This window comes from Perissodus microlepis, chromosome 22 (genome assembly GCF_051167445.1).
Source record: "Perissodus microlepis isolate ML-2025 ecotype Zambia chromosome 22, ASM5116744v1, whole genome shotgun sequence".
In the NCBI taxonomy this organism is placed as follows: domain Eukaryota; kingdom Metazoa; phylum Chordata; class Actinopteri; order Cichliformes; family Cichlidae; genus Perissodus; species Perissodus microlepis.
The window spans coordinates 29,861,346-29,887,109 of NC_140481.1; the positions used below are offsets into that span (position 1 = coordinate 29,861,346).

The following is a 25,764-nucleotide window of genomic DNA, read 5'->3' on the forward strand; positions in this document are numbered from 1 at the left end:
ACATGATTAAAGCAAAAACAGTTCTCTAATGATAGTTTCCCCATTAACTACATGTTAGGTGACTGATTTTTGGAAAGCTCTTTTGTTTGGATGCTTGTAAGGCTTAAAGTCAGGGCTGCAGCTGCTTTGATAGACTCACCTCTGCTAACTCAGTCAGTCATCTGACAAAGCTTCACTTTGTCTTTGCTGTTTGTGCTTTTTAGAGCCTTTTAATGGAACACTCTGACCATCAACAAAGTTTGTGCTTCAGTTTGTGTTCCGCACTTCACACTCTCTTCCAAATATGGTCACTTCCTCCTCTTCTTCTTCATCTTCTTTCAGTTGCTCCCTTTAGGAGTCACCACAGCAGACCATCTAACTCCATCTCACCCTATCCTGAGCATCCACCTCTGTCACACCAACCCTCTGTCTATCCTCCTGCACTACATCCATGCATCTCTTTGGTCTTCCTCTTTTCCTCCTGCCTGGTAGCTCCATATTCAATATCATTTGTCCAATATATCTACTCTTCCTCAGGCATACACGTTCAAACCATCTGAAAATTATCTCCAAATGATCCTTTATGGCTCCAAAATACGAACATAGTGGGAGTCAAAGTGGGTGCAGAGTCTAAAACCAATGCACTTGCTTTCTCCAGTATTTTTTACAATGTGAACATACTTATCCATAAAAAATCAAATCTAGGTAAAATTGCGATTGTACTGTTTTGTTTTTTTTTGCTTTTGACCAATTGCAAGTAGGTGAAGCAACCTTTAGGCCACATGTGTCGAACTCCAGGCCTCGAGGGCCGGTGTCCTGCAGGTTTTAGATGTGTCCTTGATCCAACACAGCTGATTTAAATGGCTAAATGACCTCCTCAACATGTCTTGAAGTTCTCCAGAGGCCTGGTAATGAGCTAATCATTTTATTCTGGTGTGTTGACCCAGGGTGAGATCTAAAACCTGCAGAACACCGGCCCTCGAGGCCTGGAGTCCGACACCCCTGCTTTAGGCAAACCACTTTTAATCACAGGGCAGCTGCACAGCTCTCCTGGATGGAAGCAACCTGTCACCAAACAATCACAGGCCAACTCTGACTGAATGATAAAGATTCTGATTTAATTTATAACCACAGCAAGAATCCTAACATGTTTCAATCGGTCTGAGTAAGTCTGCATCGAAGAGCGTGACAGGGGGCTCGACTGAACTGGTTGTATTCTGATTATATTTCTATATAAAAGAAAAATAGGACATTTGTTGAATTGGATAAGTGGAAAAAGGCGAATAGTTGGATGGATATCAACAGATTTGTGTTTTTGGCTTATTTATCACAGTGAATCATATTATAAGATCAACCACTGCCAGCTTGACCCTCTTCAGCTGCTAACTTTGACTGAAATTACTGCAACCATTTCAAAGGCAACAAGATAGCGATTTCATTGAACACCGTCAGAGTAATTTTGGTTGTGCTGCAGCCTCCAACCACTAGTGTGACTGTAGCATATAGCAGCTCTTCATAGGCGTTGCTATATTGGTCAAAACAGTCGCTACATTGACATTTTAACATTTTTGTTGTCTTGAATAAATTCAAAAAGAGCATCAATTTGTGAGATTTAGAGGTGTTGGTTGATTATTTTAACCCTACAAACACAGAGGACAGAGGCAGGCCAGCTGTTCTCTTTTACTTCTTATCTTTTTGCTATTTGGATTTTTAATGAACATACACTCATAACAGTGAGATTAATCTTGTCACATCCCTTTCTGTAGGATAGTTTTTATGCATATTTCCCCCAAATTTCAAATAAATCGCAGATTATCAGTGTGGGTCTGACTTTTGGCTCTCTTAACCATCCTTTCAGCTTAGTGAATGTAATTGTGTCTGCATAATGCCTCTTACATCACCTGATACTTCACACTCATCTGTGACCTCATAAGTTATGTCGCAGGCCTTATGCTTGCTTTGTGACTTCAGTGATGTCACTCTGACATCTCCCTCTGCTGATGTTAATGTGTGTGACACAGTGAGCACAGCACTCGTTATTTTAAAACGTGTGAACATATTTTGGTTGCTGCCATCCCTACCCGACATAACCCTGCCTTTAACTTGTATAAGGAAATACAAGAACAGCTCTAGAAAAACTGGGACGCTGTGTAAAATGTAAATATTATATGTTTAAACATTTTACAATTTCATGAAAAATGTTAGATCATTTTGAACCTGATGGCAGTAAGATGCCGCAAAAGATTTGGGATGGAAGGGTCGAAAAGTATGTTAAGTAAGTGTTACTAAAACAACAGATGGAGGAACATCTTTCAACTAATTAGGTTAACTGGCAACAAAACACAAGAAAAAAAAAAGACATCTCAGAGAGGCAGAGTTTCTCAGACATAAAGGTGGACAGAGGTTCACCAGCCTGCAAAAAGGTGCATCTACAAGTCGTGGAACAATTACAAATGTTCCTAAATGTTAAGGTTTTGAACACTTTAAAATCTCACCATCTACAGTACATAATATCCAAATATTCAAGTATCTGGATAAATCTCTGTGCGTGAGCGACAAGGCTTAAAATCAATTTTGCATGTGAAGCGATTGCATGTGCGATTCAGGAGAGAAAAAGGACAAATGCAGCCTAAGTGAAAACTTAGGGATCTCTGATGTTTCAGGAGTATCAGAACAGCTGAGATGCATTTTCTCTAAACACTGCTGGGCCAAAAATTGGTCACCTTCAAAGATCTGCTTCCTTTGACGAGACCTAACTCGTCATGTCAGGACTTTGCAGTCTATTTATACCTACAGGCCACGCACACTCTTTCAATGATGAGGACGTACACATCCTGGACAGGGAGGAACGCTGATCTGAGCAGGGAGTCAAGGAGGCCATTTACACGAGGAGGGGGCTTTCACCATCTTATAATGCTGTGATTGCAGCCATTCCCCAACTCTCTGTGAATGGTACTCATGGCCATCGATCAGTTTTCGCTGATCAATGGTCTTTGATCAGTGGTTATTGATCAATAGTCATGACAGTTTGCATAGTAATGATCAAGAAAGTGACCTGTTTAAAAGGTTGGGGAAACCAGCTTTCAGCTGAGACAGCTGAAGAAATTGATTGGATGAGTGGATGAGAGATTTCCTTACCTGGACGAGCATGCATCAAACCATGCGCATTACATTGTACTATTATTTTTTTTTTAATTTACAAATAAGATGCCACAAAAATCAAAATATCTCATCGTACCAGTTTATCATTGTTTCCATCAACGGCAGTAGTTTTACCTGTTTTATTATTTTCCTTATGTGACTTTCATGTTATGTAGTTCTCATGTTGGACCACCCATTCAGTGTTGTCACCATGTATTCCTTACCTGTGCTAGATGGTAATATGGGAATAATATGCAAATGTATATATTTTTAATGAGAGTTGATATTCTTGTGTTTTCATCCCCTACATGAGTCTTTCTCCTGTTCTGTGGTGCAGCCATACTGAGTATAGAAACCCTCAGGGTGGAGTTACTGATTTCCTGTCCGGGGGGGTGGAAGGAGTGGGGGAAGTTGTAGAAAATGATGCTGTGCCGTCAGCTGCATGAGAGCTGAGATTTTGACCTTCTTCGTATAATCTGAACAGCGGCGTCCCTCCTCGTCTTCTGCTGTCAGTCTGACTGAATCCCCAAGAGGATCATTAAAGGTTCATTTCTTCAAGAAATACCTCACATCACGCTGCCCCCTCTGAATCATATCTGCTCGGCCAAATCATCCTCCTCCACATGCTCTAATTTTGCTCTTGAAAAAACATCTCTCTCTCTCTTTTTCCAGCTTTCTGTTGTTACATTTTCATCCAGAGCTCACAAAAAGAAAATCTTCTGTCTTTGAACCTCAGCTCTTTGCTGATGATCTACAAGGTCAACTCAGAATAGTTTTCTTTGATATTTTCTAAGGTGTTAACCTAAAAAAGGGGCTCTCCTGCTTTGTGGGCCATATGTTACTGATTACCTGACTGTTATTTGAGGATTTTCTGGAGTGATGTCCAGTATCCTCCTTCTTTTGCTCAGATAAAAAGAAAACCCAAACAAACACACAAGCTCAGAGAAAAATACAGAAATCCAGCAAAGAATTGTGAGTGATTTTACCTCATTCTCACCTTATAACAAATCAGCGCCTCTTTTTGATTAATATTCTATTTTTAACAAGATGTTTACATTCAGCTCTAAAAAGCGAACAACTGTCCCTTTTGTTTATATCAGAGTTTTCTAAAGTTCTCCTCTGGGTGCCTAAGGCTGGCTCCAACTGCATTCACACACTGATTTAGCCATTCTACATTTAATTCAAGTTAATTAGATACATTTTGGTTCTTTCGGGCTCCCTTACCTGTGTGGTCTCACCTGTTGGCACTTGGCTAATTATTTAAAAAGGGCTTGGTGCAGACATTCTTGTGCTCTTCTCTCCAGCAGGTAGGGGTGCTGTTTGTTTGGTTTTGGTTAAAGAACATATGTTTCAGGTTTGGCTGTAGCTCAGATGGAAGAACAGGTCATCCACTAATTAGGAGGTTGATGGTTTGATCCCTGTCTGCTTCAGTCTGTATGCCAAACTATCCTTGGACAAGATACTGAACCCTTAATTTCTCTCTGATGCATTCATTGGGGTATGAATGTGTGTGAATATTGAATTGAAAGCACTTAAGCATAGGAAAAAAGTGCTTGTGTGAATGGTTGAATAAGGCATGTTGTAAAAAGTGCTTGGAGTTCTCCAGCGGAATAGAAAAGTCCTTTATAAGAAACAGTCCATTTACCAGTTCTGCTGAGTGAAATTCTAGTATTTTATTAGTTTGCTACTTAGTGTTCATTAACCATTATCTGTATTCGTATGCTGCACACCTACAGTTCTGAATGCAACTTGCCAAACAAACTAATGCTTTCTGGTAATTGAACACTCCACCCTCTAATCCATATGAGGTGATTTCAGGCTCCAAAAAATAATCGTTTCAAAATGACGAGTCCAAAACCAATAGGTGCAGCCATGTCCATCTTTGGCACCATCGCTTGACTTCCAGTTCTGTAGAAGTCTCTTAGAAACACCTCAGGAAAAACTTTCCCGATTAGTTCATGAGCTCAAGTAATATTATACACAGGATGAATACAGTTTTGTGAATTATGGTCCTCGGAGTCATGCAAGTGGATAATCCAGGGTGTGCTTGTTACTGACAGTAGTACAGTAGAATTATTTTCTTCAGTATTGCACTGACATGTGTTACTATAATAAATTCAATAATTACATTACAGTTATAATTATTAGCAAAAAAAACATGCCTTTTTCCTTTCTGTGCACTTGCACTACAGTCAGCTTATTTCAGTAAAATATTGGAGCAGTCTACAGTAGAGACATGGACATTACTTTTATTTTTAAAAGGACGAGCTCAACGGCAAAAACCAAACTGCAGCCATGACAGAAAAAAACACATACTGCTAACAGAACGTCAGCTCTTTGCTAGCACATGCACAGACAGCATGCTAACACAAAGCTAGACAAGAACCCAGAGTTACGATACAGCTGAGTGCCTGCTGAGTCTAGCAGCCAGAGTGTGAGGGTAGAGTCCATGTGCCTTGTCTATTGATTCTGCATATTCCAGTGATGCTTGTCTAGTGAATTCTAAAACTAGAAATCAATTAAAATGCACCAAAGTAATGTAATCACTTTCCTTTAATCTCAGCATTCTATCATAAAGCTTTCATAACTGTTTGCATCCATCTTCCACATTAATGCCATCTTGTCGCTGCAGCTGGCTTTTGTCTCTAGAAGCAGGAATGACTCCGCTTGATTACATGCTACTGAAATCTTTATGGGTGGTCTCATGGGCGTGTCCATGTTCCATTAATAATGCAATGAGCTTGACAAGCAGCAAGGCCAGCAGCTTTTTTTTTTTTTTTTTTTTTTATGCCTATTTGCACATGCGCATTGTGGATAAACTGGTGTTTGACAGGAAACTGATACGAGACTGGACAAGATGCCAAAGGCTCTGCTTTCACTTTTCTGAAATCAGTTACCATTTGTAGTTTGTGTGGAAATCTTCTCTAAACTCAGATGCAGATAACTGCTTCTAGAGCTTTTCACCTAACAAGTTATTCAGATGATTAAATTCAAAGCAAATCTGGTGTAGAATTTGTAGGTTTTTTTTTTAACTGTCCTATATGGTTTTTTTTTTTTTTTTTAAAAGAGTATCAGCATATAATGGATACTCCTCTGTTCTGACTCTAATAATGACTGTAATTTGCAAGATGGACTTCATGATTTGCTCAATAGGACATAAAACTAGTGATTGAGCCCATAAACTCACTAATAAAGTGCTTCCCATTGGTTTTTGCAACAGAAGAGCCGGTTTAAGGTAATTTATACACAGAGAAAACCATTGGGCTTCAGGTTTGTTGAGCTCCTGTGACTTGGTGGATTGTGTGTTTATGGACATGTTATGTGTTTAAGAGTCGTTTGGTCCTCTTGGAGATCTGAGTTGTTTTAACACGTTTCTTTTATGATTTTTGTTTGTGTTGATGCTTCACTCTGCCATTTTCAGGTCACGCTCATACAACAGTTTTTAATCTTCACGAGGCCCCATGATGAAATAAAGATTTAGCTGATGCATTTATGTTGTTCTCCAGTACCTGATTCATATTATTCCCCTCGGGTGGTAAACTGCCACATAATCAACATTTTTAGGGTTATCTGAGAGTTTTAAAATCGTATTTTCTTTTAGTCACATTGAGGTTTGGGGACAACTTTGTTTAAACACAATCAAATTGAGCAATTAAATTCTGTGTAAATAACGTTGATCTAATTTCCCTATGTGTAGCTATGGTGTAGCACAGTCTTAGCTGATGCAGAACACACACACAAACAAACACATGCACAAAGAAATCCATCACATTAGCATGCTGCACAGAATTGATCTCCAGCTGCGCATCGATGGCAACTTTAGTGAAGGTATTGATCTATTGATAGTTTAAGCTCTTGTTATGAAAACTCTCTGCAGGCAAGCCAATCCTAAATCACTGCCATCCTGCTATAACTACAGGGAGCCATGACGTTAATAGTAATATTTTGCCTACTACTCTCATAATCTGTGTAATGACTTTTTTCTCTGTGAGCTGTGATATGTGCCTAATGCTTTGAATATACATATGAGAGGGTTACAAGAGTCATCTTTAGTGAGGGAACAGCTGGCAAACGCTCGGGCTGATCTGTGCCAACTCCTCTGGCTATTTCTGCAGAGACCAACATGTAGCTTTTCCATCTGCGGTTCCTCCACAGGATTTCTGTTAAACTCAGGTCAGCGACGCTCGTTCCACTGAAGCCTACAGACTTGGAAATAAAATATTCATCTGCATGAAAATGGATGATAACTTCAAGGCAGCTGGCAGGAATCTAAGTGAGGAGATTCATTACAAAACAGCAGATTGGAAGAGCAGGATTTTAGAGAAGATGCAGTGATTTAAACTGTGTGAGGTCACCTACTTTTCAGGGTGATAGCAGTGATATTTTCCAAAAGGAAATTGCATAATGTAAACATAAGAGAAACTATAGTCATAATAATATTTCTATACTGAAGTCTGATTATTTGTGCCAAAAAATGTTTAGGGTGAAAAAAAGATGCCTAAAGGTAACAAGGACGTTTTTGTGCGTCCTCAGACCTGCGAGTGGAACAGTCTGCCAGCACCTTTGATGAATATTTATGTAAACTTGTATTTTGTATACATTTAAAATTTTATATATAATTTTTTAAAAAGTGGTGTAATACAAGCAACCATTAACTTACATTTGAAATGGTTATATTTTTTTTTATTAAATATGTCTAAAAACTATGAAATAAAATACTAAATGTGTAAGACTGCTGTCTGGTCATTCTTATACAAAAACCTGAAATGTGTTCCACTTCAAGTATTTTTCCTTTTTTTTTTTTTTTTTTTTTTTCCTTTTTAACATTACATTAGTGTTTTTGTATTTGTAAAATCCCAGCTATCCTCCAGTTGCACTTATTCATCTGTGAGAGCGACTCTGGGACATGTTATGTCTTTAAAGTGTTAATTTGCATGAACATGAATAAATTAAAGGCTCAATGGGAATTTGATTCCATGTAACCTTGTTTATGTCAAATGAGAACAGAATCATAGATATCTCAGTTAAAATGGGGCAGATTTTGTTTATTTTCTATATAAATAAATGAACAAACACCAGCCACATCACAGCAACTTAATGCATTTAGGTGTGTAGATATGGTCAAGATGGCCTACTGAAGTTTAAGTTATCTTGAGCATCACAATGGGGATAAAAAGGATATTTATGTGACTTTGATTGTGGCATGGTTGTTAGTGCCAGACAGCGTGGTGTGAATATTTCAGAAACTGCTGATCTACTGGGATTTTTTCCCCCACAACTATCTCTAGGGTTTGAAGCGAATGGTCCAAAAATGATAAAATATCTGGAGAGTGGCGGTTCTCTGAGAGAATGCCAGCTAATGCCAGAGGTCAGGGGAGACTTTCAAGCAACTCAAATAATCACTCGATACAAGCAAAACATCTGTGAGAGCCCAACACCTTGAAGTGAAAGAGCGGAAGCAGGAGAAGACTACACTAGGTCCACTTCTATCAGCTAAGAACTGGAAACCGAGGCCACAATTTGCAAGGACTCATCAGATGTGAATAGAGAGTCTGAGGAGTTTTTCGGCTGTAATACTTCAATGTTCAGGTCAGAATTTGGCATAAACAACATGAACTCGTGGTTCAGGCTGCTGGTGGTGGTGTAATTGTGTGGGGGAAATTTTCTTGGTGCACACTGAACCCCTAAGTATCAGCTGAGCATTGTTTAAGTGCCACAGCCTACCTGAGTATAGTTGCTGACCATGTCTATTCATTTAAGATCACAGTGCACCCGTGTTTTAATGGCTGCTTCCAGCAGGATAACGCGACATGACAAGAAGCTCAAATCATCTCCAAATGGTTGCTTGAACATGACACGGTACTCAAATGGCCCCCAGATCTCAAGCCAAAAAAGACCTTTTGGGATGTGCTTGAAAAGGAGATTTGCATCACAGATGTGCAGCCATGTGTGTTAATATGGAACAAAATCTCTGAAGGCAAAAAGGGTCCAACCTAGTGCTAGGAAGGTGTAATTAAAGTGTCTGGTAAATGTGATTGGATGCAAATGATGAAAGCAAGTGAGCAAAACTGTGGAAGAATAATGTTCTGCACAAAGCTGCAAACACTTTGTAGACTGTGTAAATTAAATTAACAGACATATGCATAGAGTTTAAACTCAAAAGTCAATTTCTTAAGAGAAACAGAAATTCAGTAAAATAATATCAAAAAGCAACAACCAGCAAAAAAGATAAAATTAAGAGCAATAAAATAAGTAGAAACCTCATTTAAAAAATGAGGAAAAACCTAAAACCATCAGAAATGAAATCAAATGTAGATTAAGTGTGAGCCTGATGTACATAAGTTTGCTATTCCAGCAAGATGGAGCCTGAAAGCTTGACTGATTCAGTCGTACTCATGTAGCAGTGAGAGGGTCAAGTCTCCTTTTTGTATAAAAAGCAGTTGTAATGATTTATAAGAGCCTTTAACAAAGTCTCTTATGTATTACATGATGTTTATCATCCAGTAATCAATGTTATCAAATCTGATATGTGACATCCTAAGAAACAGAAGAATAATCACATTTTTATCTTTATTTTAGCTTTTAAACCTTATTGGAATTTTGCAGTTGTATTAGGTATTTTTACGGCCTAAACCCATAACATTAACAAATAGTAATAGTTTGTAAGATAAATATCTAAATGTGAGCCTTATGAATGAGCTTCCACATAGCCATGAAATCGCAGCGTTGAACCGGCTGCAGCACTGACAGGACTCTGATTAAATAAGTGACCCAGCAGGTCAGCGGGCAGTAAATAAGCAGTTATTTTCCGCTAACGTGCCCGTGTGCAAGTTACAAAACTGACCCGCCTGCTGCATGCTACTGAAATTTCAATTCTCCATGGATGCTGCAGGGTTAAGAGCATGCTGCCTGCAGCGTTTGCACGAGCACTACCTATTTATTGCAGAGCAATATAAGCCTGGGCTTGAGGCAGAGTTGCTGTGGAGATTTGCATATTATATTTCACCCTTGTTGTTGGAGTCAGCAGTGAGTGATGGAGGCAAAAAACCCCGAGCTGCACAGGCCGGGCCAAGAACAGGGAACAAGCCTCTGCTAATTTCCTGGCAAAAAATTCATAATTAACACGTTTGATGTAGAGGCTGCAGTTGTCAAGGTAACTGATGACACTGCATTATCACTTGGCGCTTCTGCACCCTCCATCCTCCCTCTTTCCTCCCATTCATCAAGCAGCCATTGAACAGCTCTTAGCAGGGAGGAATGGGGAGGGTAACCCCAGCTAAACTCATATCAAGCACGTATTTATTCACAGAAGCAAGTTCAGGCACCTTTATTAGTCTGGTATTAATCTCGTAAAGTCAATTACCATAATAGATGATTATGAATTACAATGGGGAGTGCAGGGCCAGGTAAGCTATGAATAATAATTGCACATCACAGGGCTGCACAATTTATTTTCTTTAAAAGGCTCACTTCACTCACGTTATAAAAACCTGTGCTCTCACTTACCTCTAACCTCCACATTCAAAGTGTGCAGACAGCCATGGGTATTCTGAGAGTAGAATTACTTTAAATACTTGGTGCTGGTGCTTTTCATACAGACTATTTCTCATAGTTGCAGTGAAAACCCGTTTAATGTGAAGGGCAGTCCTTTAAAAATATGTTTTATAAGTGTATTATTCCACTGTATTTTACAGATGTAAGTGCTTGATAGTATTTACATTTTATGCACATTTGTATTCAGGTAGATCTAATTAACTTAATTTTAGGCTATTTGCACACTCATTGCACATTGCTTTGAAGCTGATGGTTGGTCTCTAGTCGACATTGCTCTCAATGAGAAGTGGGCGGGTCCTGAAATCAACTTTGCTTACCTTCAACATGAATGATGATGCAACTACCAATGACAATGCAAAATACCACTGACTGAATAATGAGTTGGTAGTAAATATGTTAGAGGGATGCCTAAGCATCTAGTGCATGGAAAGTCGTAGTGATGTGAGTGAATCACTTCCTGGAAGCAATAACCACTGTGACATAAGGTGGGAGGGAGTTCTTAAAGTGACTACAGTTGGAATGAAGAATACCTGTAATTAGGGATGGGAATTTAGCGATTATTAATATCACTTAGCGATTTGATTCCTTATCAATTCTCATTGTATCTGCTTTGAGTCGCCATCATCAGCAAGCAGCATATCAGAGATATTACATTCCTGCAAATTAATTCCATGTTTTTGCATGTTAGAGGTATTTCCTCTTTGTTGCAATGAGTGTTGGGGTCGTTACTCAAGGAAACTGATGTATTATAATTACACAAACATACGTTCCTATAAGTAATACAGTACATTACTTAAGCAATTCCAGGAGACAGTAACTCGTTACATTACTTATTACATTACTTTCACGTTTTTTGTAAAATGACCTGAAACAAATTGTCTTGTAATTACTATTTAACAATATAAACCTATAGACTACACTCCCACATGACACACAAATCCCCATCCTAGAGGAGACACATATGATCTTTCTCTTAGCATTTAGGTATGAACACAGTCGACAGCACAGAGCACAGATAGAAAACCAGCACAGAGACTTTGAAGCGATCATCACGGTGATTCTACAATAGAAACATGAACAGGTAGAAACGGAAGCTGCAGCCTGACTGCTCATCGCTGCTTTTGTTACCTGTTGAAGTTCAGCGTCTGACTGCTGGGTTGTGGTCAGCATTCACTCAGCTTTAATATCACTTGGCTCGTGGCTAGCTTAGCATTAGCATGCTGTCTGTGCAGATGCTTGCAAAGAGCTGAAGTTATGTTAGCATCATAAAGCCGTTGTTTTTGTTCTGGATCCAGTTTGCACTTTACCATTGTGCTTTTATCCTGTTGCACAATAAAAATAAAAGTAATGTCCATATCCAGACTGCACCACTATTTTCCTCCTCCAGCACATGAACTAAAATCAGCCAATTGCAACCACAAGTGGAATCAATCGGCAGGCAGACTAACAATTCAAAGGAATTGGATTACTGGCAGCTGGTTCTTTACAAGAACCTATTCCTATCCCTACCTGTGATTGACATATGACCTGCAACCAAATATGCTAAAGGCAACGAGAGACCTCAGTTTTAAAGTGTGCTACAGTTACCAGGTAACTTTCCAACTTGCAGTACTTTAGATATAACATAATGTCATATGGCAGTGTGAGGCATTCTTCACTCTCATTGGTAGTTGCTTCAGTCACTCAGCTGGAAGTTGAGAAAAGCTTATCTCGAGTTCTGCCAGCTTCCCAATGCCAGGAGTTAATTACGTCCTGGAATGTCATTCACTTTCTGTGGTCTCTGGTCACTGCCTTTCTTGTGTGAATACATAAAACATTAAATGAATGTTCATGCTCTGTTTTCATACAGGTGAGTTGTGATATGCCTGCAGTGCTACGCTCTACAAACGTACATATGCTATGATCGTTATAGTTAATGTTAACTGTTAGAAGGGCTGAAAGTTCATCAGTGCTTTGGAACCTCATTTCAACCAGTCACACCATTAGAAGTCAGCGCATTAATATGGTGCTACAATGGTCCATGCTTTAGTTAATGTGCTTTTAGTAGGAACTCATAAGATTCACTGATCATTTCCCCTAACTTAGAAATGTAATTGTGCGCAAGCCCCTCATTCTCCAATCGATCACTTGACCGTTGGCACAGCAGACCAAGCAACTAAAAAACAGTAAATTCTATTAGCCCTGTTAGCACTTAGGAGCTAATGGTTAATAATTAAGGCTTGTGCAAGCAATGATTAGACCTGTGTACATAAATATGTTTAGTCAGATTAAAAACACAAGACATCCATGCTTCGGGTAAGGATGTTAATGGTTTACAGTGTTTGTATTAATAAGAACTCTATATTTTAATGTGTTGCTACACTGTTGGTTATTGCATTATTACCTACAGTTGCTGTAAGTCTTAATAGATTTACAAGTGTTCCATTCTAACTTAGAATAAATTAAACCTGTGCTACCATGTGAGTCAGATATTAACAAGCCTATGACGCAGTCATGTTTCCAGTAAAGCCTTTTAGTTTAGCTACATCAATGGTTACATTAACTGTAAACAGCAGCGGGTGGTGGAATTTACCTTTTGGAACCCAGTCAGCCAATGAAAAGAGTATAAGAACTCAGAACATTAATATGTTGCTACATTAACGACCAGCGCATTAATATTTACATAAACTATAAGTAGTCACAGGTGCGCGTGTACCAGGAACTTACCGACGAGTTCGAACAGGACACAGCCAATCAGATGTAGGCATCCGCTCCAGGATTGGTCGATCATTTGCAGTACTTCAGAAAGGCGAACGTGGGCTAGTGCCATATTGTCCAATCAATGAGTTGGGCGCAGAGAGCAGCGGACCTCTGTGAGAGCAGTTTTTGTCAGAGAGGCAGAGACGCCGAAGCAGCATCAGCGCCGGGCGTACGTGGAGCCTTGGAGCATCACTGGGGAGAGCGCACACATCCACCACAAAGAGCAGGCTGAAATAACGCGACGACACTTGAACGATTATTTTATAAACGCGTCCTCTTACTGATTTTTATTTTTATTATCTTTGTGTTGGTTTTATTTTCATTCTTATACTGGAGGAGGCGAAAAAAAGACCGAGCAAAGCTTCACTGCGGCTAATCAATTTCCTTTTTCCAGACCTGGGAATTACAATGAAACATGTAGGTGACACATTTCCATTCACTATCCGCGAATCACAATAGGGATCCCAGCGGAGGCGACAAAGAAGGAAGCAGGTAAAGAATCTATTTCATTCTGAGCACTGCTGCTTTGAGAGGCATGAAAATTGTGAACCGGAGTGGCATGCGATGCTTTTAATCATGCGTAACTTCAAAGCTGTAGTCACATTTTGGGTTTGCGAGTGTCGGAGTTTACATTAAGGCATCTTTAACCCACAATTTGTTTTTGTTTTTTTTATTGTTGTAAAATACGATTGAAATTAACTTAAAAGGCATCAGCAGTGCCACATTTTCCCTACTAGGGCGCATGTGTGGCATTGCAATCTTTGCGCTTCATTGGAGAGCCTGTGTTTATTTACTGATGGGGACCAAACTGCATTTTACTTCAATTTACACGTTGCTGTGCACACTGTTATTTTTTCCTCTCTCTTCAAAGGGGAAAATGGTGACGGGTGCCGCATCTATAGGATCAGCATCCTCCTCTCCGTGGAGCCCCTGCGTAAAAGAAAAATCAGGTATTTGCCCTCTTTATTGTGTCGGTACTGCAGTGTGGTAGACAGGCGAACAGGTTTTTATCATGAGGCTCGTTTGCAGCCATACATGCATACAATGCAGGAACGCCTCAGCATAATGCAACAAAACCCTCCCATTTTATGTCTTACTGTGATGCCCTGAATGCAGCTGCAGCATCAGCCATATATGGAGACACTAGCTGCATAAAAAGAGAGATGATTGTGTGCTTTTTGTCTGCATCTGCGACTACATTATAAGGGGGAAAGAGGGTTCGAACACACACGCACACGCATGACTGGATAAAATATTGCAGAAATCCTGCAAACTAACTGCCCTTCTCTGCGCTGCACAGGTGTTGAGTAGCATTCACCTAACTTAGTGTGTGCCTGTGTGAATTTGCGATGGGTATGCATGCGTGTAGGTGTCTGTGTAGGTGCGTGTTTGTGGATGATATCACCTTGCATATATATGGTTGCAGGGCCATGTGTGTGGTTGAGGATGTGTTTTAACCAGGATTTTTTAGAGCTGCACACCTACACCTGCCTCACCGGGTTACTGAAACTGAGGGTACATTAGAGAAGAGCTTCCCCTACCTCCATTATTTACGCACTTAGATTTGGCCTGTTGGGCCACATAAAAATAGTGGTGTGATACTTCACCAGCAGCAGAGTGACTAATTGAAACTTCAAATTAAATCCAGCCTGAAAACACTTTACATATATAAAACAGAAAGAAAAAGGCTTTTGGCAGTGCACCCTGCATTTCTAACCTCTTTGTTCTGTCATTACAGTATAATTGTAAACAATGACACATCTGCATATCAAATGCCACTATTTTTGGAATCATTAATTATCATTTAGGACCATCTTGTTATGAGGCCACCATGCTATAATGCTACCATCCCCTCTGATTTACCATCCAAGTCAAAGGTGTGGCCTGAGGGCCTGAACTGGCCTAGAAAACGTGTCCAATGTGGCTAACTTAATGGATTAACAAAGTGTGAAACTTGCTGTGAAGTCGGTAATTGCTTCAGGTTTTCATTAAAATGCACAGCTGTCCATCAAGCGATGATGATGCTAGCTTTATTACACAGGAGTGAACATGTATGAGAAGTTAAAAGTATGTGGATCTCGAAGAAAGAATATGCTTTAGTTATACAAATTCTACATGTAAAAATGTTGTGGTTTTTTCCGCTGTGATCTCTGAGGTGTAATGTGCGAATGAATGAGTTTCAAATCTTCAACCAAGCTAAACAGCTACAAGATTACAGTAAAAAAAAAATTAATTTGGATGAAAAAATAAAGGAAAAACAGGGCAGAGGCACAAGACTGAGTACATAATGGCTTAAAACAGTGAAGGAACTACTCATCCCATAATGCAAATCCCAGATTCCACAGCAGCCAATTTCCAACCTGATCAAAGTGAATACTTCTATATATATTTAGCTTGTATTGTATGAATGTGTAATAAAGCATTGCCTTAGTTATGGTACAGTTACTGCTCACAGTTTCTGAAGTTCTTTCACTAAGCAACCTGACATTTGCAGGTTTATACATTTCCATGGTAACTGCAACCTCCAACAACCGGAGACGTCGCTGTTTCAGTTTAGGATTGCAGGAAGAGTAGTTTTTTTTTTCTTGCACTGGATTGCTAATAAAATGTGTTTTTGCTAAAACAAGGTTGAGTCTGAAGGTTGTTTCTGCAGAAGCAAATAATGTTGCTCATAGTAAGTCTACTTTGGATTGTTGCCATGTTGTGGCTCATAATCAAAATCCCCATAATCAAAAATGGGATTTTTTTTGCTCAATGTTAACTTCTATACAGTAGAAAAAATACAAAATAACCAATCATATGCATCCATAATCTGCCAATGAGGCACAAACTAGCATTTGTTCATGGGATTTAAAGTCAGTCATTGTCTCTGCACTCTCCACTTATCTTGGGTGGCACCTTAAATATTATAGTACCGAATATAAACTGGAAAAGTGCAGCTGAGGGTTGGTATATAAGTTTTCACCCAGTGTCACTGAAATCCACTTAATAAGACACTTTTAAAAATGAATAAAGAAATAAAAATGTAGTTTTACTGGAGCAGTTATCGTAGCTACAACCAATCACTAACTCTAACAAGGCGATATTCATGAGATAGTAGCAGCGATATAATGAAATTTAGACACTTTCAGCAATGAGGGGTGAAATACCTGCTTCATTTTTTCTTAGACTTATTGTCATATTGAGGTGATAGCGTGTGGTGTAAAAGATTTCCTGTATCTGTCCATTTGGCAGCTGCACGGAATCAGTCTGTTGGATAAACTGTCCCGCTGCTTGTCCAGTAGGTGGTACAGAGGGATGAAAGTAGGAGAACATGCCTCAGTGTCTCGCTGGGGAAAAGAGAAGCGGTAGATCAACAGATTAATGGGTACAGGTCTGTCGTAGTAAACGGAGAGCTGAGTGTACTGGTTGATTTACTGGTTCGTGCTAACCTCACCTTCGACCACACACCGTGGGTAGTGACTGGAAGAATGAATTCATGGATACGAGCAGCAGAAATCAGCTTTCTCTGAACGATGTCTGGGCTCCGTGTTAGAGATAGCACGAGGGGCTCAGAGTACAGTCGCTACTCCTCTGCATCAAAAGAAGCCAGCTGAGGTGGTTCAGCATCTGATTAAGATGCCTCTTGGACAGCTCCTGAGGTGTTTCTGTTCAGCTGGAAGGAGATCCTGGGAAGACCACACTGAAAGGATTATTCTTCTTGGAATAATAATATTTTTTATTATAGTCCAGGTGATTGTTCTTTTGAGGGTGCCAAAATTTCTCATTAACAGGAAAACCCTTATCTTTAAATTCAGATGTTTCTAGCAACCTGTCTTAACATCTGAGTTAGTGTTTCTGAGGTGTTTGAATATATTTTTCAGAAAACTGTTGAACAGAAGTTGAATTATTAAACCAGGATAAGTGACGCTTATATAGACTCGTTTCTGTTTCTGCTTCCTTGCAATCAGCTCTTTTACACCAACATGTTGTATTAACAGGGGGTAAAAACCCCATGAGAGATCACTGTGTACACCCACAGTGGCCTCGGTGGAGCTGAATGCAGTGTAGCTACAGGACACGTCTGAGGAAGGGGCTGCAGATATAGATGTGAATAACCCCACAGCTTTCAAGCTGCATGTGTACCTATACACGCCTACCTGCCTCTGAGTGAAACCAACATGCTCCCGCCCACTCTCTGCGAGCTGTTGAAGGGCATTCTGGGAAAAGCAGGGAATCACAGATTGAAGTGGAAGCTGGGGAGAATGTGGGGATAGCAGCCTGATGACAAAATAGTTACACATCACAGAGGGATGATATAAGAGTTTGAGACTATCAGAGGGAGGGTGTTCGTAAAATGTGGTTTATTTTGGGCAGAGTTGCAGAGTTTAATGTCATAAAAGGCTCTAAGTTACTGTCCTTTGTCGCATGGCTGTTGACTTCAGCGTGCTCGTGCACGTTGGGTCCGGCAGCACATTCCAAGTGTGGTGGAGGAGGTGGATCGTCTGCAGCTTCGCCATTAATCACGGTTGTTTCATGAGTCAGCGGTGATTAATCTGGTTGACGGTGGTCATGCCTTCAGTGGCCCCCTCCTCAGAGGGGGATGGTTGACCTTGAGCCCAACCCCGGATGTTGGGGAATTTCACCGGCAGCTTGTGTGCAGTCTCAGGTGTTCACGTCATCACCAGAGACGTGGGTACAAATGACTGATGGTATTCTGAGCTTTCAGCAACCTTCAGGAAGGAACAAGTTCTTTTGTGCTCTGCAGTGACTCGACCGGATCCAACACCTGTAGGTGTATTTTTAAAAGGATGATCTCAAGTTGAGCACACTCATACCAAAACATGTGCTATTTAAACCCAAAGATTTATTATACATTTTAAAACTTTTACTTTTTTTTTATTAGATTTATTTGTATTTTGCCTTTAGTTTAGTTTCAGTTCATTTTAAGAGGAGGTATGCTCATTTAATCTAGGTTTTATTGTTTTATTTATAAGACAAAAGACTAAAACTTGAATGTTACACAATAACATTTTAGTTAGTCTAGATTATTTTTATTTCAGTTAGCTAAAATTAGTTTAAACTAGTGCTGTGGGGCTGCATGGTGTCAACGCTTTAGCGCGGTTGGCGCGTTAGCAGCCCCTCGCACTGGGCGATCCATGCTAACTCGCTAACGGAGACTTGCTGCTTTAATGCGGTTATGGCGTTAACGTCACTTTAACGAGATTAACGCTGACAGCGCTAGTTTAAACACATATTTTTAGTTTTAAGTTGAGTGATATTTAACTGTATCATTCTTGGCTATTGCATATTTCATATAATACTCTTCATTAGTTTTATCTGAAAAAATGGTGCAAAGCAGACGTCTTAATTAACAGTGTGAACGCTGACATGTGTCTGTCCTGGTTGGGCTCAGTGCTGGCTGATCCCGTATCAGCTGGGACCGACAGTGGAGCAGACTCAGTGTCTGTGGAGGTTATTTGGAGTCAGTCGCATCCCTTATGCAATGGCAAAGTAGAACAAGGCCTGTTATTCACACTTTGATGGATTTAAGTGACTTTCTGTTTTTTTTTTTTTCTAATATTTTTAGATGAGATGACTAATGGATGAAAGCTGCAGAGCTTCAGAGTGTGTGCACCTTATTTTCATCTGGCATATTGTCCTTGCATGAGTGGCTCAAGGTTTCTGTGAATTAGAGTAACCGCCTCCAACATAATAGATCGTGGTGAGATGCTAGTGGCTGGACTGTAAATCAGATTCAGTGAATCACTGACATTATCAATCTTCCACTAAATGAAATACCACATTTCCTCAAATAAAAACCCGTAGTCAGTTAAAAGCTGGGTCGCTGATAATGGCCAAAGGTGTGAGCGACTTTAACAGATTTCCCGAGCCCATTACAGGCTGGGAAATAAAACTATACCACGCAGCTGTTGTTGTTGGAGAGGGTATGCTTGAAAAGTAGAGCTGGTGCACTCTGGTGGTTTGACGGTAATCGACGGGAATATGCAAAGCTTCAGTGGGCAGAGTCCTCTGACAAAATCACCTTACGCATTAAGATAATGTCTGTGCTACGATATCAGCTATACTAATGAGTAAAATGAGCACTCAGAGTGAAAGTTAGAAGACATCCAAGGTTATGCCCACAATCCTTTCCCAACATTTTGAGGCTGCCACAGTTATAATTGGCTAGTGTAGACATATCAGACACACACGGTCAGGATGGAGTTATGAAAAAGTGTGAATTCATTATTATATAGTGGAGATTTTAGGTCATATTATCCATTTATATTTGACAGTGTGTGGTTCATTTAATATTCCCCTACATCAAAAGAACTGAGAAGGTCTCCATGATATTTACCGTCTAATACAGTTTGTGTTTTTGTGTGGGAGAATATGACTTTGTTCTAAATTAAGCAGTTGTTGTCAACAATTGCTAGATTTAATGAGGTTTCTGATGTCCTCTGTAATTGATGTGTAAATGCATTTCCTGGAAAAATGTCTCATTTTGCAGACGGTAACAGGAAACTGAAAAAAACATGGATACTAGGGCTGTTCGATATAACGATATATATCGGATGACGATATAAAAACGTCTATCGTTTCATTTTACGCTATCGTTTGTTTCGTGGTGTCGCAAAATAAACTGTTTACGGCAATATTTTTTCATCGTTTTGATGGTCACTGTAGTGGCTATATTCATTTCTTAAAGTTCTCTCTTTCTCTTATATTTAATATAACCACACTACGGACGGACAAGCGCCTGTTTTTATGGGTTGTCGTTAGCAACAACGACGATAAAACCATCGCATGTCCGCTTGTTTATTTTCCACATAAAGCTCAAGATCCTGTTGAGACTTTTCAAAATAAACGGAATCACGTGAAAAAGTATTATTGACGGATGAGAAGCAAAAAAAGAGTCGTCAGGTGCTAAAAAATAAACGTTAGAACAGGCTTTTCCCCAGAACACGCCGTGTAATAAATACTCACAAAGAAAACGGCGGCCGTTACAACTTATGTCTAAAAATGTATAGTTTCATGCATCGGTTAAAACACTCGACTCCAGGTACACGACGCCCAGCTGTAAACACTTCACCTACCCGAGATTCACAGAATTTACAGAAAATATTACATTTTTTGTGATTTATATCGTTATCGGACGATAGATGTTTTATATCGGGATATGAGATTTTGGTCATATCGCACAGCCCTAATGGATACAATACTATAAGTTGAAATTATTTTCTTAACTTATTAAGCTTTAACAGCCTCTCTTTGTTTTTTACAGGAGCTATGCCCACGATAATGAAGAGTTATTTAAGATAATTTGTTTATAGGCTTTGATGTTATTGTAATTGGACTTCAGATCACTAGATTATGTTTTGCAGTGATCTATGGATTGCAAGCTGAAAGTACCCTGCAGAAAAAGCTTTTGTGTTTATGCACAATATTTAAAACATCAAATATCCATAAAAATGTTTTTTAATTGATTTAAACAGCACTGTATATTAATTTTAATTTGCTGTTGATAAAAGTATTACAGAGTGACCAGGGCATCTATATTTTGGTGTTAACATGATGTGAGCATACTGTAATTCAAACATACCTTGTTTGTAAAAAGTTACAATACAATACAATACAATTTTATTTATATAGCACATTTAAAAACCCGAAGGCACACCAAAGTGCTTCACAGTAATATGGAGAGTCAACATAAGTCAATAACAGGGTACAAATCGGGCACAAGCACAGACAGGATAGAGGCACTAACAGACCAGAAGAGTTAGATAAATACAAAATATGCTAAGAAGACAAAAACAGCAGTAAAATTAATAAAAAAATAACAAATTTAATAAAATCTAGTAAAAGATTTAAAAGTTTAAAAATTAAAAGATTTAAAAGGGTATTAACTGGTCGGGAAAGCCATGACAATTGTCTTGTTTGTATAATTTGTGGTTGTCAAAAAAATTATTGAAAACCAAAATTAATAAATCATAGGTAAAGGAATCACTGTGTGTAAAAACTCCTAAAAACTCATTGAAAACCCTTCAGTTAATCCAGAATATAAGGGTTTGAATCCCCATCTCATCTTACCGTACTTTTCTCTTTTTGATACAATATGGGCATAATTGGCTCCAATAGCTAATTTCGCTTGGTTGCTTGGGGGTTAACCACAGTGCCTTCCACACACAGAGAAACTCTCAAATTGTATCCATGTATTGACTTTCTCTGGTATCTTCCCACAACATCGGGTCTGAGACTCTTGGCAGAAGTGATTGTTGTTGCAGAGTGTCTGTTGACTTGTTTTGTCAGAGCTGCTTGCCAGTGTCACTGTTTGAGCTGCTCAAACTGAAATTATTTACCAAGAGGTTAGTCATCGCACTCAGGCCTCGAGTTGTGTACGACTGGCTAAATGAGAACTGAAAAAGCCAGTCGCTGCGCCGACACCTTTCAGTTGGCTGTGAGGGAGGTGCAGCTCCGTGCGGCCATTTTTTAAAAAAAATTATTCATTTCTTTTTTCACCAAGTCCTATCCATCACCTTCAGCAGATGGGCGTGCGTGGCAAACATCCCACTGCTGCATGTACGTGACAGCAAAACATTATGTTTAATTTACGCCTTCTGAAACCGTCGCAGCAAAAACTGCACCTCTGTTCCCATGGCGCGGGAACGGAGATCGACGAGATCCAACTGACTAATTATGCTCGATAATCTTTTGAGGAAAATATTCAGAGCGGTTTCGCAGGTCTGCAGCTTTGGGAGTAACAAGCGGATAAATCTGAGAGATATCTGTGAGATGTCTCACTATTCTCCTCATTCACAGTGGCTGTCACTGTCTGCTTCACAGTTATGAGGAGAGCATATGGTGCAATAAACTGAGTGCATCATGTAAAAAAGAACTTTTGCATACAGCATCCCATAATAATAACTGTTATACTTTTATTATTATTATTATTATTATTATTATTATTATTATTAATAATAATAATAATAATAATAATAATAATAATAATAACAATAATAACAACAACAACAACAGTTTAATATCCCTTATAATTATATTTAAATATTATAATTAATTATATATCCTTAGAAGAATGTTGCTTGATAATATTAATTTTATTTTTTCCTATAAGGTGGCTTTAAAATCAAAAGGTACTTATAGATGAGCAACAACAGGTACGTCTTATGCCTCTGAAAGTTCTTATCGCTATCAGATATCATGATTTTATCATGTTGCCTAGCAACCACCTACCATTGGGCTAAAATGACCCATTTGCAGCCTTCAAGCACCTATAACATCTTGTAAAACCATCGTAGCCAATTTTCAGTTTTACAAAATAAAAACTTTAAAACTTGAATTGTGCATGATATTGTATGCGAGTGAAGCCTGTCACTGCTAGTGGCAATAAACCAGACCATGAGCGTGTCTTTGGCCAAGTACCTAGGTGTCTACAACACCGGTACCATAATAAAGCTATACCAAAATCTGAGGGAATCAGGATACATACCAGGCGTGGATAGGCTGTGGAGGTTGATAGAATAGAATAGCTCTTAAAAATGGAGAAACTGCTAAAAATCCAAAGGGAAGAGGAACCCAGTAATAACAACTTTTACTACAGTGTTGGTAGCCTGGATGCTTGAGGAGACCTCGGGCCAAAGCAAAGACAAAGAGGGCTGAATAGATAATTTCAGCCTTGTACAGAAATGGTGTTATGCAAGCCCGTGGTAGATTGACTACCAGGGCAGCCATGCCCATTACGCCAAACCAAATGGTGACTGTGTGTGTGTTGGTACAAATAGTCTTGGTACTCTATGCGGGTGTGTACTCATTGGGAGTTAAGATCCTACTGGAAAAAGTAACTCTTAAGGACAGGAGGAGTCCAGAGAGGATCTGAAAGACAAGTCAAGTCGTACTTGAGGAGGTTGATCCCTGAAAGCTAGAAGCTAAAAGGAAGGTGAAGCAAATATTCTAGGAAACTAATAAGAACATGTACGAACTGAAAAGCTGACATCAAGGTCCTGGAAGAAATAGCTTATTACAAATACCTTACATCTAGCAACCAACTAACAAATATACAGATCAAACAATAGTGGGCATACGCTAATCTAAATGAAACATATTGGAATGTAAAAATCAGAACAATAATAAAAATAAAATGATTTCTAAAATAGGATAAATTCCAATCAAAAATCTGAATGTAGTAAAATTAAGTGTGTCATTAAAGTAAAATAGTTCAATAAATTCAGTAAAGCAAAATAGAATAAATAAAAGTAAAAATTTCTAAAATGTTCTTCATCATAGACTAAACAATGAATCAGTTAATCAAGAAAACAACAGGAATATTATTTCCATCTACATCTCATTTGGTTTATTCAGCATTAACTTCTCAAAAAGGCAGGATTTTATCTCTGCTGCATTGATTTTGTCTCTTGCAGGACCTTCGCTTGATAAGCATGCAATGCATTTTTCAAGGTTCTGTTGGAATTAATCCAAATACTGTGCAAAAAAGAGAAAAGGGAAATGCTATATGGCTCTAAAGGCTTATCCAACAGGTGCTCTAACACCCGCTACGAATTTAAAACATGTAAAAAATAAATGTATACCTCAAGCAATTCAGCAAGCAAGACAGACCAACACGTATCAAGTCTTTATCAGCGTCTCAGGCCCTGATGAAAATCGTTTATCCTGGATGGAGTACCTCAGAAACTCCCAAACACTGTGAGCTAGTCCCTTTATGTTAGGAAGTGGCATTTTCATGGTGTGTGTCCCGAGGAACTGGGGCACGAAGATATACAGCGACTCTGTGAAAGTGGACCACAGTGAATGAACAGGATTTGTGTTCCTGTGCAGAACTTTAGAAATGAATGAATTTCACCAAATATCACTTAAAGTGAGACAAAGGAAATCATTTAGACTTTATGATTCATAGATCAGGTTTTCCTAATGCTAAAATGTATCTTTGTGGAGTGACTGACACACATGTAGGCTTGATTGATTGTTCCACATATAGTTATCACAAGTCCATGTCCCCTTACCTAAATGGACTCAATGCATTTCCTGTTGTTTATGTTTTTTACTCCTCTTACATGCTGCGGCACAGAAAGAGAGAAACACTTCTCTTTGTAACAACGGTGAGGAGAATAAAATATTTAAAAGTGTGGAAACACGTCTCCAGAGTCAGTGCTGACAGTGTTTTGCATGTAAATATGGAAACGCAAATGTCCATAAGACAGAGAGAAACACAGTAGTTCATCTCTCTGTGCCAGGTGTGCTAGTCATTATAGCAGCATACGCCCACACACAGAGGCGACTTAATTATATATAAATGGCTTAATGATTGTAAGTATCTATTAGGCAGCTGATTGTTTAGCTGTAGGAACTGTCAGTCACAAGTTCCTGTTCAGAGCAGGGCTGGATTTAGTGATTAGCTTTTAATTCAATGCAGTTCTGTTGAAGTTTGTTGCTCAAGAACGTTAATTTGTATACAGCACGTATGAGAAATGCAATCAATATAGATTGCATTTTTCCTCTTAAAAATATAGAATAATGAAAAGTAAAGTTCTGATACGCCCGATGAGACTTTTCCATTGCTAGTTTGTAAAGTGACGTTTAAATGTTTGGCTGCTCTTGTCTGAGGGGGAGTTGATCCGGTCATAGAGAAGTTTTAGGATACTTGAATGTATAACACGCCCACAACGAAGATGCATTTGGAAACTGAGTCATGATCATCACAGCCTTTGGTCGGGTGTTTCCGAACTCAAGGACTCTCTAAATGCAGCGTTTTAGTCACGGTAGTTTTGAAAAAGAATTGGATAACAGTGCAGCTGGGCTAACAGTCGCACTACAAAGGCTGAAGTTTCAGGCAAAAAACAAAAGTGACAAAGGCAATTTTCACATCATCCGTACAGGCATGTTTTCTTCTTGGAAATGAAGCTGTGAGCTGTAGTTTGTAATAAGCAATACATTTCCTGATTGTAATAGCATGTGCTAATAGTGCTAATAGCGTGTTCTTTTACAGTTCAAAATGGTTCTATCCTTCAGTTCATTCTCTAAAACTCTAAGTTTTAGCTCCTCCCCTTTAAGCCAGCTGTCTTCTGATAGGATGCCCCTCATAAACAGCAGGTAGAGCTGTGTGTGGAGTGTTTGAAGCTGATTCCTGGAGTCAAATGCCAGAAGTTAAATAAAGTTTCATTAAAGTTATGTGCTGCCTGTAAAATGAAACTAAATCTCACAGTTATCGACCCGAGTGTGCTCTGTTTGTATTTTCCAGGTCTAAATATGCTTTGTTAAACTGTGTTGTAGTGGATCAGCCCACCAAACACTAGATTACTCAGCTCTGAAATAAATCATTATAACATTATGTTGTGT

At 39.1% G+C, this 25,764-nt stretch overlaps 1 protein-coding gene across 2 annotated transcripts in view; it reads left to right on the plus strand.

The window, feature by feature from the left end:
• Positions 1-13,517: 13,517 nt before the first annotated feature.
• The window catches only part of shisa7b (shisa family member 7), a 51,867-nt gene continuing 39,620 nt past the window's right edge, over positions 13,518-25,764 (plus strand). The window contains exons 1-2 of one of the 2 annotated variants that reach the window (XM_084918912.1): positions 13,518-13,905; positions 14,285-14,363. The gene's annotated coding sequence lies outside the window, so the exon portion shown is untranslated. The remainder of the gene's footprint in view (positions 13,906-14,284; positions 14,364-25,764) is intronic. The other variant, XM_084918913.1, reaches the window with a different exon arrangement.